This window comes from Ceratotherium simum, chromosome 32, assembly GCF_057802395.1.
Source record: "Ceratotherium simum simum isolate JZ-2026a chromosome 32, ASM5780239v1, whole genome shotgun sequence".
NCBI classification, from domain to species: domain Eukaryota; kingdom Metazoa; phylum Chordata; class Mammalia; order Perissodactyla; family Rhinocerotidae; genus Ceratotherium; species Ceratotherium simum.
The window spans coordinates 19,529,502-19,543,803 of record NC_141931.1 but is presented as its reverse complement, the minus strand read 5'-3'; the positions used below and the strand labels follow the sequence as shown (position 1 = coordinate 19,543,803).

The following is a 14,302-nucleotide window of genomic DNA, read 5'->3' as shown; positions in this document are numbered from 1 at the left end:
TCACCTGGTGTTTATAGAGGACTTCGGCAAGGACAACTGGTGCCAAACCAATGTTGTCATTTTTTGAGCCATTGAACCAAATACATGGACTGCTACCTACACCCACACAAACCTGAGACTAGATTTGTTCAAGCACACACACTTACACTTATTTATTCGATAGAGTCTTCTTCACTGAAAACAACACTGATCAATTTGTAATGAGATTAAAATGTTAAGATAACAAGGAGAATAAATGTCCTGCCATGCACAGAATCAAAGATCCATAGTATCATTGCGTAGTGAGCTGGCGCGGGGGCAAGTAAATTGAAGGGTAACCTGAAGAGTTTCCATGGTACTGAATGAAGCATCATGGACACCAACGTAATCAGACACAAGCTACAGCCCAAGTACACTTTTCTTATATTGTCCTCTCCAGATAGATAGGGAATTAGAAGCATCTACTAAATGACAGTAAAAGTGATTATAAAGAATTGGTAGGACCTGTGCCTACTTAGCACATTGCTCAAGCTGAGTGACAATTTGGGTCTATGGATTTAGCACTGTTCTTGGCATTTCCTTACAGCTCTTTTGTGCTTTTAAATAGTTCATTTGTCTGGTGCCTTGGTAGTGAAATGCAGTGGGTACGGTTTTACAAATCCCTCAAAGAAAACGAATTAATATACATCATCTCCCCCTGTGGCACACGGAAGCCCATCTGTCCCAGCCTAACCTGCCAAGTCAGCTCAGCCCTGAGCCAGCTGGTGTTGGCTGCCATGCAGGCTGATGTCCTGCAAGATGTCGCCCACCTGCTATCTCGAGGCTTGTATTGCAAAACTGGGTTGTATTTCAGTGTTTGGTCATTCTGAAGTCCTGTGCATGCTGGCGGGAAAAATAAGTGGCATTCATCCCTCCAAATCCAATGGCCTTTCTTGATGGGCCAGATGCACATCTGCTGGAGCTATTTCGGGGTGTCCTTGACAAAAAGCAGGGCGATGGCTGGTTTGATGACTCATCGGGATGTCTGTCTGCCCAGGAAAGGAAAAAGAGCTTGAATTCCAGATCCATTTGGGGGAAATGTATCATTAAAAGATTAGCAAGAGGGGCCGGCCCGGTGACACAAGCGGTTAAGTGCGCATGCTCCGCTGCGGTGGCCTGGGGTTCGCCGGTTCGGATCCCAGGCATGCACTGACGCACTGCTTTGCAAGCCATGCTGTGGCGGCGTCCCATATAATGTGGAGGAATATGGGCATAGATGTGAGCCCAGGGCCAGTCTTCCTTAGCAAAAAAAAAAAAAAAATGTGGAGGATTGGCAGATGTTAGCACAGGGCTGATCTTTCTCACAAACAAAAAAAGGTTAGCAAGAAAATTTGGGGCAAAAGACAGTGTACTTTAGAATGATTCTAGAAGGAATTCCCCAATTGCAATGGGATATGAAATTGGAGTGCATTATTCAGAGAGATTGGAAAAATTCCTTTCCAAAGAGTTTAAAGCAAAAGAGTGGCTGAAATTCTGGCAAGTGTCTCTGAACCTGGGCATGGACTAGAATGTCATTCATAGTCAGCTTCCATAGATCCGTGATCGTCTAGCTTTTCTAGGGTTCTAGAATCCCTCCCTAGGAAATGTAGTAACCTTAACATCTAATATTTGCATATTACTATATAATTTCCCAAAGTGCTATTTTATATATTATCGTATTTTATTGTTACTGGAAACCTATGGGGAAGGTAGGGCATGATTATAAATTAAATTCAATAAAATACTACCATAGGTGTGAGTTGTGGTGCCCCGAGGGGAAGCAGTGGGGAGAGAGAGTGGAGAGCAAAGATGGCAGTCCTTAAAAAAATTCCTCTCTTTGGCAAAGTATTAGTGTGTGCCTCTAGAATATATTATGACAGCCGACCTTAAAATGGACAAGCTGAAAGGGACCAGAGAAATCAACCAGTTTATTTTCTAGCTTTCAAATGAAGAAATGGGCTCACAGAGGGAAGTGATCAGGCCAAGTTCACGTGTCAAGAGAGAGAAGGAACTGAAAAAACACAGGTCTCCTAACTCCCAACCCTACGCTCTTTCCGTTTGTCCACACAGTCTCCCTTATAACTCTCACATCTTTCAGTTTCATGCCTCATCTTTACCCGAAACCTGGGTTTAAAACCGATTGTAAGTGATCAAGAAATAATTTTAACTTAGTGCCTACATGAAAAACACTGTAAACATTTTAACTTTTAAGTACTAGTTTTAAAGAATAAATCAGAAGAAAATAATAGCGACTGGTAGTAAAATTTTTAAAAAGCCAAGAATGTTCTTAAATTATAAAGCAAGTCATACACCCACATTCACTATTTTTATTCATTGATTAATTTATTCAGCTAGTCAATCAATATTTCTGAGTGCAAAGCATTTGCCAGCAACTATGTTAGGTGCAAGGGATGGAAACCAGATGGCAATGAACAAGACAGGTCCCACCAGAGGGAAGACTATGTGCAAAACCAGAAGCATAAAGGAGGAAAACACTCTTGGGAGTGGTTTAGCGTTAACTGTGGTCTAGAATGTTTATGTGAGTGTAGCAAGAGAGAGGGCTGCAGATGTAAGTGGGATCAGATCATGGAAAACCTTGTATAGCGACACTGAGAGATTTGATATTGGCTTTTAAGGAGGGACTGATATGATCAGATTTATATTTCACAAGGAATAATATGGTGGTGTGGGGAGGATGCACTGAAAGACTGGAGACCTCTTAGAAGGCTAAGGAAATTGTCCTCCTGATTCTTTGCCCATTCCTTTCCAGTGACTTCTGCTGGTTCCTCCTCCACCTAACCTTAACATGTTGGAGAATTCATTGCTCTATCCTTGACCACTTTCTGTTCTCTAACTACACCCTTCCTAGGTGATCTGATCCAGTCCTATGATTTTTAATAATATTTTAATATTATTTTTAATATTTAATAATTATTTCTATGCCCATGATCCTCAAATCTTTATTTCCTATGAAAACATGCTCAATATCATTGGTCATTACAGAGGTGCAAATTAAAACCACAATGAGATACCACTTCACACCCACCAGGAAGGATGGCTGTAATCAAAAAGACGTACAATAACAAGTGTTGGCAAGGATATGGAGAAATTGGAATGCTGAGACCTTGCTGGTGTGAATGAAAAATGGTGCGGCCAGTTTGGAAAACAGTTTGGCGGTTTCTTAAAAAGTTAAATGTAAGTTTATGTGATCTAGCAATTCCACTCCTGGGTATCAACCCCAAAGAAATAAAAACATGTATTCATACAACGACTTGTATGTGCATGTTCATAGCAGCATTAATCATAAAAGCCACAAGGTAGACACAACTCAGATGTCTATCAACTGGTGAATGGATAAACAAAATGTGGCATTACAATGCAGTAGAATATAATTCAGCAATAAAAAAGAATGAAGTACTGATATATGTTACAACGTGGATGAACTTCAAAAACGTTATGCTAAGTGAAAGAAGCCAGACACAAAAGACCACATATTATATGATTCAATTTGTGTGAAATGTCCAGAAAGGACAAATCTATGAATACAGAAAGATTAGTGGTTGCTTGGAGCTGAGCGTGGGAACAGAAATTAAGTGTAAATAGGCATGAGGGATCTTATTGTAGGTGATGAAAATGTTCTAAAACTGAATTGTGGTTATGCAGCTTTGGTAAGCTCACTAAAAATCATTGAGTTGTACACTTAAAATAGATGAATCTTTTGATATATAAATCATACCTCAATGATTTTTTTGAAAAAAATCTCTATTTCCAACTCTTGACATCTTACTGGAACATCTAATTGATTACTTGACATCTTTGGATGTCTAATAAGTTTCTTAAACTTAACATGGCCAAAAAAAGTATATGTTTTAAATTGAGGTGTAATTTACACAGTTAACACAAACCAAGTGTATAGCTCAATGAATTATACCCCTATAGAACCACCACCTAGATTCAGATATTTCCATCAGACCAGAAAATTCCCTCATGCCTCTTCCCAGTCAATACTTCTGCCCCTAGAAAGTAATTGCTCTTCTGATTTCTATCACCATTGATTAGTTTTGCCTGTTCTTGAACTCCATGTAAATTGAGTCTGGCTTCTTTCACTCAACATAATGTGAGATTCTTTCGGGTCGTTCTGTGTATCAGTTGTTTGACCGTTATCATAGCTGTGTGTGTTCTGTGTATGAATATACCACAACGTATTTATCCATTCTCCTGTTGATGGACATTTAGGTTATTTATAGTTTGGGTTATTATGAATAAAGCTGCTATGAACATTCTCATACGTGTTTTTTTGTGGCTATAAACACTCATTTCTGTTGGGTATATTCTTAGAAGTGGACTTGCTGAACCACAGGAGATCTTTGACATTTGCCCTCAAACCTTATCTTTCTTGAATTTCCCCACATCCGTAAATGCCACCACCACCCACCTAACTGTTCAATCTCCAAATCTGTGTTATCTCACCTTCTACCACACCACCATTCACTCATCTATGAGTCTTTTGACTCCAAAATGTAATCTGAATTTGTCTACTTCTCTACATTTCCGCTACTAACATCCTCTCTAAGTCACCATCACCCTATCTCAGAGCTACTTGAAATGACCTCCTAAGTGTCTCCTTGCTCTCTCTTTTTTCCTTCTTACTTCCTTCTTACATAGCAGCCAAGGTTAGAAATGCAAATCAGATCATATCATTTGCTCGCTTAAAACCTTCTTCCAAATTTCCAATGAAGTCCAAACTCCTTTCCTGGCTTACAAAGTCCTATTTTTTATCTGGTTGCTACCTACCTCTTTATCTCTGTGCACGTGTTCCAGCTGCCTCTGAACTTCCTTCTTGACTCCACCAGGCTCATTCCCAGGGCATTGGCACCAATTCTTTTCTTCATCCAAGAAGCCTATTTCCCTGATCTTTGCGTGACTAGGTCCTTCTGTTCACTCAGATCTGACCCCAAAAGTCACCTCATCTGAGAAGAGTTCACCTAATTTGGGATAGCCATTTGGTCACTGGCTTTCACAACAACGTAGTTTAATTTTCTGCAGGGAAATTATGGCTATCATATTTTTATTTATTCCTTTCATTATTTTCTGTCTCCCCACAAGAATGTATGCTCCACGAGAACAGGGGATTCATCTGTCTTATTCACTGCTACGCCAGTGCTTAAACAGTGCCTGGCATGCAGAATGAATGTATGGCTTTAGTGACAGCAGTGGTCCAATTGTAACTTCCTCCAGCAGTCCTCAGAAGCTCACATGTGGAACTGGAGAAAGTGGATGATTGGAATAATAGAAGTTATGGGTCTGCCAGGTGGATGCAGACTTTGTTCAAGAGGTTAGGATGTTAAGGGTGTTGGCAAGAGAACACTAGAAGTGATATACCCCAGCATCCAGGCTGGTAGCAAAGGGAAGAAGCTATGTGGGGAGAAAATATGGTTGGGGAGGAGACTGGAGGTCTTAACACTGTAGAACATTTACATCCAGAAGATTATGTTGACATCTTAGCAGAAAGTGAGGCCAAAGTAACTGAAGAAGTATTTGGACTGCTAGTGGTTCTGCAGCATGACTGAGTCTTCCTGGATAAACTTATTTTCTGTAGCTCAGTGCTTGGCACTAGTCAGTAAATATTTGTTGAACGAGTGAGTGGATAAATTAATGGAAGGATAAATAAAACAACAAAGAGACAGTAATAATTAAATAAATGAATGATAGAATCCAAAACTCATGTTCTACTGTGTTGCTTCTGGAAGTTAAAAGAAATAATATCTTGATGTAAATTTGTCAACCTATTTTCAGCGTGTCTCTGATGATATGAGTAGTCTCTCCTTCCCCCTTACCCCCCAGTCTAAGGCACAAGCCAGACTGTTTGAGATAGCTTTCTTATAGACTCACAATTAAGAGTATGTCCATTTGTATATTCTTCAACTTGCTATTTCACTAAGTTAAACAATACTTTATATAAGCACAGTAAGTCTGCTACAAAAAAAAATCCAAACCCCCTTATCACCCAGTTCTGCTTCACTGACTCTATAAATCAATGCTATTTTCTAAGTCCAAGATATGCTAAAAACCTTTCCTAAGTACAAACATCATAAATCATTAACTGTTCATTTCCAAAAATTTATTTTAACTCCAGCCAGGGGTAACTATTATTGGGATTTATTTCCACTCACAAGCATGCTGTAACTATTATTGGGATTTATTTCCACTCACAAGCATGCTGTATTATTTCAAGACAGTCAATGTAATTTTGAAAGGGTCATCTAAAAATAGATTTTAAATGAATGCAATGGGAAATATCGCCAGTAGAATACAGAGTGAATGCTGTGGCTTAAAGCTGCCGAGGAATTACTAGAGCCTTGATAATGTCATCCCCGGCACTCAAATAGGAGGGCAGCACCAGGTGGCATGTGGCAGCCTGGGGAAAGACCTCACTGCCTGAGCAAGAGTGAGGAGTGTGAACTTCTGTGAACCCACCAGAGGACAAGGAATAAGGGAAGGAGAAATAAAGGAGGCAAAAAAGCCAATGAGCCCAGAAGAATTCCCAGAGCGCGATGGAGCCAGGGATCTTGTCAGGGCTCTGAGAAAAAGCAAAGAGACTCCATTCATCTCTGCTTTACAGAAGGCCCTTTTGTTTTGCTCCTATGATTTCTCTTTTATTCACGTATCACGGAGTTGAAGTCGGATGATAGGGGAGAAAAGGGAAGTAGGAGGGAGAGTGGAGAGGGGAGAAGAATGAAGAAAAACACTTCCTTTCATCAGAGAAAGCTTTTTATTCCCACAGGGAAATGTTCTAAGATAAATTTATTTTCCCCAACCAAGAGGCCCCTCGGAAAATGCTCTCCAGGCCGATGGGCCAGTCCATCCCTGGGGGGCACTGCTCTCTCCAACTTGCTCGTTGGTTTTACTTAGACTAGGCACCAGCTCAGTGCCTCAGTTTATCTTTTTTCTCCATCTGAAAACATAATTTACCCCACTGACTGATGGGGATGTTGTAAAACACGCTGAACATCTTGGAACATAACCTGTTCACGAACGAAAGCTCTATCTCTAGGCATTTCACTCTCCAGACACTCAGCAGCCACTAGTACCACCACTGTGGAACATTTACCGTGTGCCAGCATTGCAGGAAACAATCACGTCCAAGACCTCCCTGGAATTTAGTAATATTTATAATACACGTATAAAACAGGGAGGAAGTTTTCCCCAATCTACAGCGAAGGAAGCTGAAACACAGGAAATGAAAGTAACTTATTACAAAGGTGATAAATGGCTGAATCTGGACCTGAATCCACATCTGACCTCAGAGCCCAGGTCGTCTTAAAATAGTCTTATATTAGATGAGATAAAGCAATCAGAACAGTGAGTTTGTTGGGAGCGAGGGTTAGGAAAAAGATAAAGTGTATTTCAAAGCAAAGTTGGAATTATCCACACCACCATTGAGCCCACACGTTTGTACAGAGAATTGATTGTTGACCAGAAAGTGCTGTAAGTGACAGTCCTCTTGGGTTCCAGGCCAGCCTCTTCCTCCTGACCACAGCCACGCCCCTTACCCTCCTTAGGTCTCTTTAAATCTTAGCTGTAAAATGAGATGGTCTCTCGGGGCCCTTTCAGCTCCAAAACACTCCCTGAGGATTGCCGGTGGTAGCCTATTTCTAGGTAGCCCGAAGCATGTCACACGCCATCTGAAAAAGGAGGTTAGAGGCAAAAATACAAAATTAGGTCAATAGCACCTGCAGGACTGCCTGTGGGACTAGTGAATGCAGGGTGTCCAGACATTAAAACTGACAAATGCATTTGGCCGAATGGCTTGGTGTGCTAAGTTTCAGTTGATTGTATTGCTATACTAGTTGTTGTCTGTTCTGGACGTTATTGCTGTGTAACAAGCAACCCCAAAAGTAGTGGCTTCAAGCAACTATTTTATTTTGCTCCCAATTTGTGGGTAAGAAATTTGGAAAGGACTCAGCTGGGCTGTTTAACTGATCCACGTGCATGAGCTAGGGGGCTAGGGATGGAGGATACCCTTCCAAGTGGCCTCCTCACCCACACATCTGGAGCCTCTCTCCTCCTGGCTTCTCATCCACTTGGGCCCCTTCTTGTGGTTTAGACTTCTCCCAGCATGGTGACCTCAGGGTATTCATACCTCTAACATGGCAGGTGGTTTCCAAAAGACCACGACACAAGCTGCCAGTCCTCTTAGAGACTATGCCGAGAAGTGGAATAGTGTCATTTCCATCACACCCTATTAGTCAAAGAATCACAGAGTGGCCCAGATTCAAAGGGAGGGGAAACAGCCTCCACCTCTCAATGGCAAGACTGTCCTGTCAATCTCCATGGTGTCCTTCCTCAGGATCTGGCCAGAAAGGACCCAGATAACTGTTGGATTTGGACGAAGTGGAATGATGCAGGACATAGAACTACAGTCACCCACCAGGTAGGGCAGGTTCTGTGGGCAGACTTAGCAGTAGTTTTGCCTGCTCAGCATCTGTGATCCAACCAGCTTTCTTCTGGCAGCAGCACCTTGGGGAACATGACCTCAACTCTCAATTCATGTGATTTGGATAGAGGATAGAGTTTACCCCTGGAACATGTGACTTGAGCCTGGCCAATCATCATCAGTGCCTAGAACAGTGCCTGGCACAGAGTAGGTGCTCACTATGAATGAATGAAAGAAAAAGATTTCACCCCTGTGGCCACAAGGATTTTTCCAGGGATGGATACATGATTCAAGTTCTGGGACTTTTACTAGAATGACTAGGAAAGAGGTATCGTCCTTATGCTGGACTTGGAGTTGTGGGCATGTAATCCTAGAGCCATTGAGAAACATCACAAATCCCTGCAAGAGAATGGAGCTGACCCAGGGGAAAGGAAGATGAGATGAAAAGAGAAAGACCGTCTTGATGACATCATTTGACATCCAGCTGTGCCTAAAGTTAGTCTATCCCCTGGACTATTCAACAAGATGGCTAAAATCCGAAACACTGACACGAACAAATGTTGGCAAAGGTGTGGAGCAACAAAACTCATTCATTGCTGATGGGAATGCAAAATGGTATGGCCATTTTGGAGGACAGTTGGTAGTTTCTTAAAAATCTAAACATGGTCTTACCATACCACCCAGCCATTGTGCTCATTTACCCAAATGAGTTAAAAACATGGTCACACAAAAACCTGCACACGATGTCTATGGTAGCTTTATTCATAATTGCCCAAAATTGGAAACAAACAAGATTTCCTTCAATAGGTGAATGAATAAACAAACTGTGGTACATCCATACAATGGACTATTTTTCAGATATAAAAAGAAATGAGCTAGCAAGACACGAAAAGTCATGGAGGAAACTTAAATGCATATTGTTAAGTGAAAGAAGCCAATCTCAAAAAGCTAAAGGCTACATACTGTATGATTCCAACTATATGACATTCTAGAGAAGGCAAAACTATAGAGGGGTTCAGGTGGAGGAAGGGAGGGAGGAATGAACAGGTGGAGCACAGGGCATTTTTAGGGCAGTGAAACTATTCTATATGATACTATATTGATGGATACATAACATTATACATTTGTCAACACCCATAGAATGTACACCACCAAGAGTGAACTGTAACATAAACAATGGACTTAGTTAATGAGGATGTATCAATCTTGGTTCATCAGTTGTTACAAATGTACCACACTAATGCAAGATATTAATAATAGAGGAAACTTTGTGCAGGGGGCAGGTGTGTAAGAGGGGGTATATGGAGACTCTATTTTCTGCTTAATTTTTCTGAAAACCTAAAATTTCTCTGAAAAATAAAGTCTATTTTAAAAAGAGCTAGACAGAGTCTTGATGACATCATTTGTCATACAGCTATGCCTAAAATTAGTCTATCCCCTGGACTATTCAGCCACAAGTCAATATATTCTCTTTTTAGCTTAAGCAAGCGTGGGTTAGTTTTCTGTCATTTGTGATTAAAAAAAAAAAAAGTCCTGATAGTTTTTGAGAGGAAATCGAGCTTGGTAGCCAGGAAATGACATGCAAAGACTATGACAAGGCCCAACTGAGCCTCAACAGCAGCCAGCAAGGGACATTAGGATTTTCCAACAAGCAGGCAGTGCTAGGGTGGAGCTCCCCACGGCTTTGGTGATCAGAGAAGTCGCAGGCAATATGACAGCCAGAATCAGCATGCCCAGAGAGGGCTCAGGGTCAGGACTCCAGACTACAGAATGGGGAATGGAAAGGGCAAAATGGGAGCTGAAGTATTGAACAGATTGTCAAGACAGTCAGGTCCAGGGAGCAAGCCAAAGTCAGATTTCAAGAAATGGGGGAGGCGTGGAGTATCAGACTAGTGATGCCTCCAGCCAGGACCTGATCTGGAGGTGGAGGGAAAGTGAGCCTGCAAGTGGGGATTGTTCACCCCATGGGAGGGCAGGAGGGGAGGAGGAGAGGAGAGGAACCCCCATGTTTTAGGCCATATAGAGCATCCCTTTTGATCACCACACTAGCCTACAAAGATATCTGTTAGGGAAAGCAAACTGAGCGGAGAAAGACGTGAATCTCTGTATCTCCAGGAAAGCCAGAGGACACCCTCTGCCCCACCAGACACAGACTCCAGGAGAAGAGTTCCTTTTAAACATAATTCCTGAAAACCCACCAATTCCTTGAAACCTGGACCTAGGGCTCTTATTTCGTTTCTGATGTCGCACGCGATGAGTTGGTATAACTCTTCCTCCCCTCTTCTCTCCACACCAAACTCCCTAACTTTCTGAGTAAGTTTTCCCTGTGACTTAACAAGTGCCGCAGAATCATCTGTGGGCGATGTTTTAACTATTTCTCCAAAGAGGCACAGGCAGTGAAAAGAGCCTGGACCACAGCACCAGGCGCAGTGCGTGTTTTGACATCAGATAATGCTAACAAAGTCCGTTATTAATCCTGCTTGTAATTCGGAAGTCTCTCAGTAGGCAACCAAACTCACCCTTTTCTTTCTTGTTAATTACTTTTGTTTAATGAGCTGATGGTTATGTTTAGAGAGAGAGGTCAAATAGTTCACCAACCCCTCTGTCCTTCCCCCCAAAAAAGAACTGAGTCCATGGAGTGTCAGGCCACACACACCGTCCAGGATTGAGTAACACAGGCAGGATGACTCCAAGTGAAGACATGGCTTCACAGACAAGGGGAAGATTGACATGAGCAGAAACTCTTCAAATGTAAAAACCCAGCATCGTGACGTGGTTCCCCAGAGGGCTTCAGAGGGCAATGAAGAGCGTTTTGAAGCCCAATAGTGGCTCTGTTTTCATCTATTTTATGTATTGGGGTTTCAAATAAAATGTCCTTGGAAAGGGAGGTTTCATTGATTTTCCTTAAAAGATAAAAATTAAAAGCCACGAAAATCACTGCCCAAAACAAACGAGTTGACTAAAGACACATCACTACTGAGATTCGGGAATGAAAAGGAGCACCCTTGGCAGTGGTGGTCTTCTTTGAGTCAGTAGGAGCACTGGCACTGTGACCTTCCATCCCTTCTTTGACCTCTGCTACCTGTCCAGTGAGAGGTAAGAAGAGTTACCTGGACTTGATTCACCTTGAAGGCTTTGCTCCAATGTCATCTCTCAGTGAAGTATACTCTGACCAGACCATTTAACATGTCAAACGCATGACGCCCAATAGGCACTCACAGTCTCCATTACCTTGCTTACTTTTTCTTTTATTCCTTAGCATTTTATCACTAACAAACTGTATAATTTACTTACTTATTATGCTCCCCCTGGGAAAATCTGGTCTTAGTGAGGGCAGCAACTGCCATCTGTTTTGTTCGTCAATGAATCTAAAACAGTGCTTGGAATACGGTAGGTGCTCACTAAATATTTGTCAAATGACTTATTTCTCTTTTCATTCTTGGCTGAGATGATGGGTGAAAAAGGGAAGAGGGACTATAGCTTGTATGCATTCAAAGATCCTATATCACCTGGATCCTATATTACCCTTTAATCTCTGCCCTATCTCTTTCTTTTTCTTTCATAATCAAACTTCCTAAAAATTATTCTGCACTTCTCATCTCCACTGTGTAACCTTGCTTCCCTCCTAGACTCACTGTAATCCTTGAAGCCACCATTCCATTGAAATAAGTCTCATAACCGTCACTAATGATGTCTTTCTACCAAATTCAAGTGCACTTTTTAGTCCTTGTATCTCTTGACCTTTTCTCCTTCCTCCTTCTCTCTTTCCTTCAGCTTTCAACCTCTTCTGATTTTCTTCCTGCCTCAGTTAGTTTGACCCTTCTCAGTTCCTTCACAGGCTCTCTTTACTCTGTTCTTGAAATGCAATTGCCCATGCCCATGTGGACCTCCTTGAACTTCCTTCCTCATTCTGCTCACTGTGGATTCTCCCTGTTGATCCCAGCCACTTCCATGACTTCACCAACAACCAATACAGTGATGAACTCCAACCTCTATCTCCAGCTTAGCCTACTTGCCTGAAACTCAGATCCACATGTCACTCTGCCTCCCAGCCATCTCTATGCCAATGCCTCATAGGCATCTCAAACTGAACATTTCCAAAATCAAACACATCCTCTCTCCTCTAAATCTGTGACATCACTTTCCCCATAATTGCCCAACCCATTAAGTTAGAAGTCATCTGTAATTTGTCCTCCTCCTCTAAAACCCACATTTAATCAGTTACCAAAGTCCTGTCAACTTTATCTCCAAAGCATGTCCTAAATTATGTCCTTCTTGGATCTCTCTGTCATTATTCCTTCCCTAGATTCCTCTAGGAACTTCCTAAGTGGTCTCCTTACCTTCAGTCATGCCCTATGCAATTGATTTCCCATGATAAAGTGATGTTCCTAAAACGATTTTCCTTACAATTCCCCGGTGATTCTCCATGATCTTCAGTATAAAATCCAGACTCCTCAGTAGGGCATGCAGTGCTCTTATGATCTGTCTCTGCCTATCACTCCACCCCTTTCCCCTACCAGGTCCCGCCTTGCAACCATATGCAGCCACAGTGAAGTTCCTCTTCCTGAAACACCCTCACTCACCTTTGCCCTGGCGATTCCCACTTATCCTTCAAGATTTAATTTCTGTGTCATCTCCTCTGATTAGGTACCCCAGTGCTTACTTTAGTCAAATCACCTACTATACCTTTCTTATTCTGTTTTGTCTGCTTTCCCAACTAGAGTTGGGGACTAATTGAGAGGAAGGTTATTCTCTTTTACCCCTCTATTCACCCCAGAAATAATCATAACGCCTGGCTCTTAACAAGTGCTCAATAAATGTTATGTTGAATGAATGAATGTCTTCAAGCTAGGAATGAGTATATGAGGGTCAAGCTTAGATCTAAAAGAGGATAGTGAACATCTTTCATCCTTTTTTGCCACACAGTATCTGAACTTTCCTCGTTTGTCTAGCGAATTCCATTGAGTCTCAGTGGGTGACAGAGCCTACCTCCCACTGTTGATGCTGAAAATATCAGTAGCTCACTATCCCAGTCCTACCTGTGTCTCCGGCAAAGGCTCTACTTCCTACAATCAGAGGCACACCCCCTTCCCCAAGACTTTGAATGGGAAGTTAGCAGCTTAAGATAGATGGAATTGCAACAGTGGCCATTAGGTAAATTTGTATTCCTGGGCCAGCAGCAGCAGTGCTGTTAGTAGCAGTGTCCAGTGTTCAGAGCCAGCAGAATCCAAGGAGCAAGACGCACCATCTATGCTAGCAGTTGCCATAGAACTGTCTTCACAGGACCAGTTCTTTAGCACTATTTGGGGTGTTGTTCTAGGCAGTGTAGCCCAGAGCCTAATTCTCTAGCTTCCTGATGACTCTATAAGCTACCCAGCTATCTTTTGATCAGTTCTGTTTAAGTTAACCAGACTTCATTTCTGTTGCTTGCAACTACAAACCCTGACTGGTACCTAGAGGTTTCAAAGGTACAGCATTTGACCAAGATGCAGCACAGAGAAAACCAGGTGAGATATCCAGGGGTATCAAAGCCTGAGAAGTCCCAAGTGGGATTGTGTGACCTGCTTGCTCAAGTGCCAGCTGGCCTGGATTTTACCCCATTCTTCCTCAAGGCAAGGTGTAAGAATAGATCTGATTATACCTTTGGGGTCTAGCGTAACTTTCCTTTACAAAAAGAAAAGAATCCAAAGCCTGCATGCTCTGCAGTGTGCTCAGAGTTCAGCACAGATGAGCCCTGTTAAAGGGCTGCAAGGGAGATGGAGTTTGGCTCCAGCCAGCCCTTCTGGGAAGCATGAGTCGAAGTGGAATGGCTGTATTGGTAAGCCAGGGAACAGTGCCATTAAGAAGAAACAAAAGCCCAGACCATGT

General features: G+C 42.2%; 1 protein-coding gene across 1 annotated transcript in view; it reads right to left on the bottom strand.

Annotated features, from left to right (window-relative positions):
* Nucleotides 1-14,302, bottom strand: part of FAM107B (family with sequence similarity 107 member B) — a 208,016-nt gene that overhangs the window by 174,519 nt on the left and 19,195 nt on the right. The gene's annotated exons all lie outside the window — the stretch shown is intronic.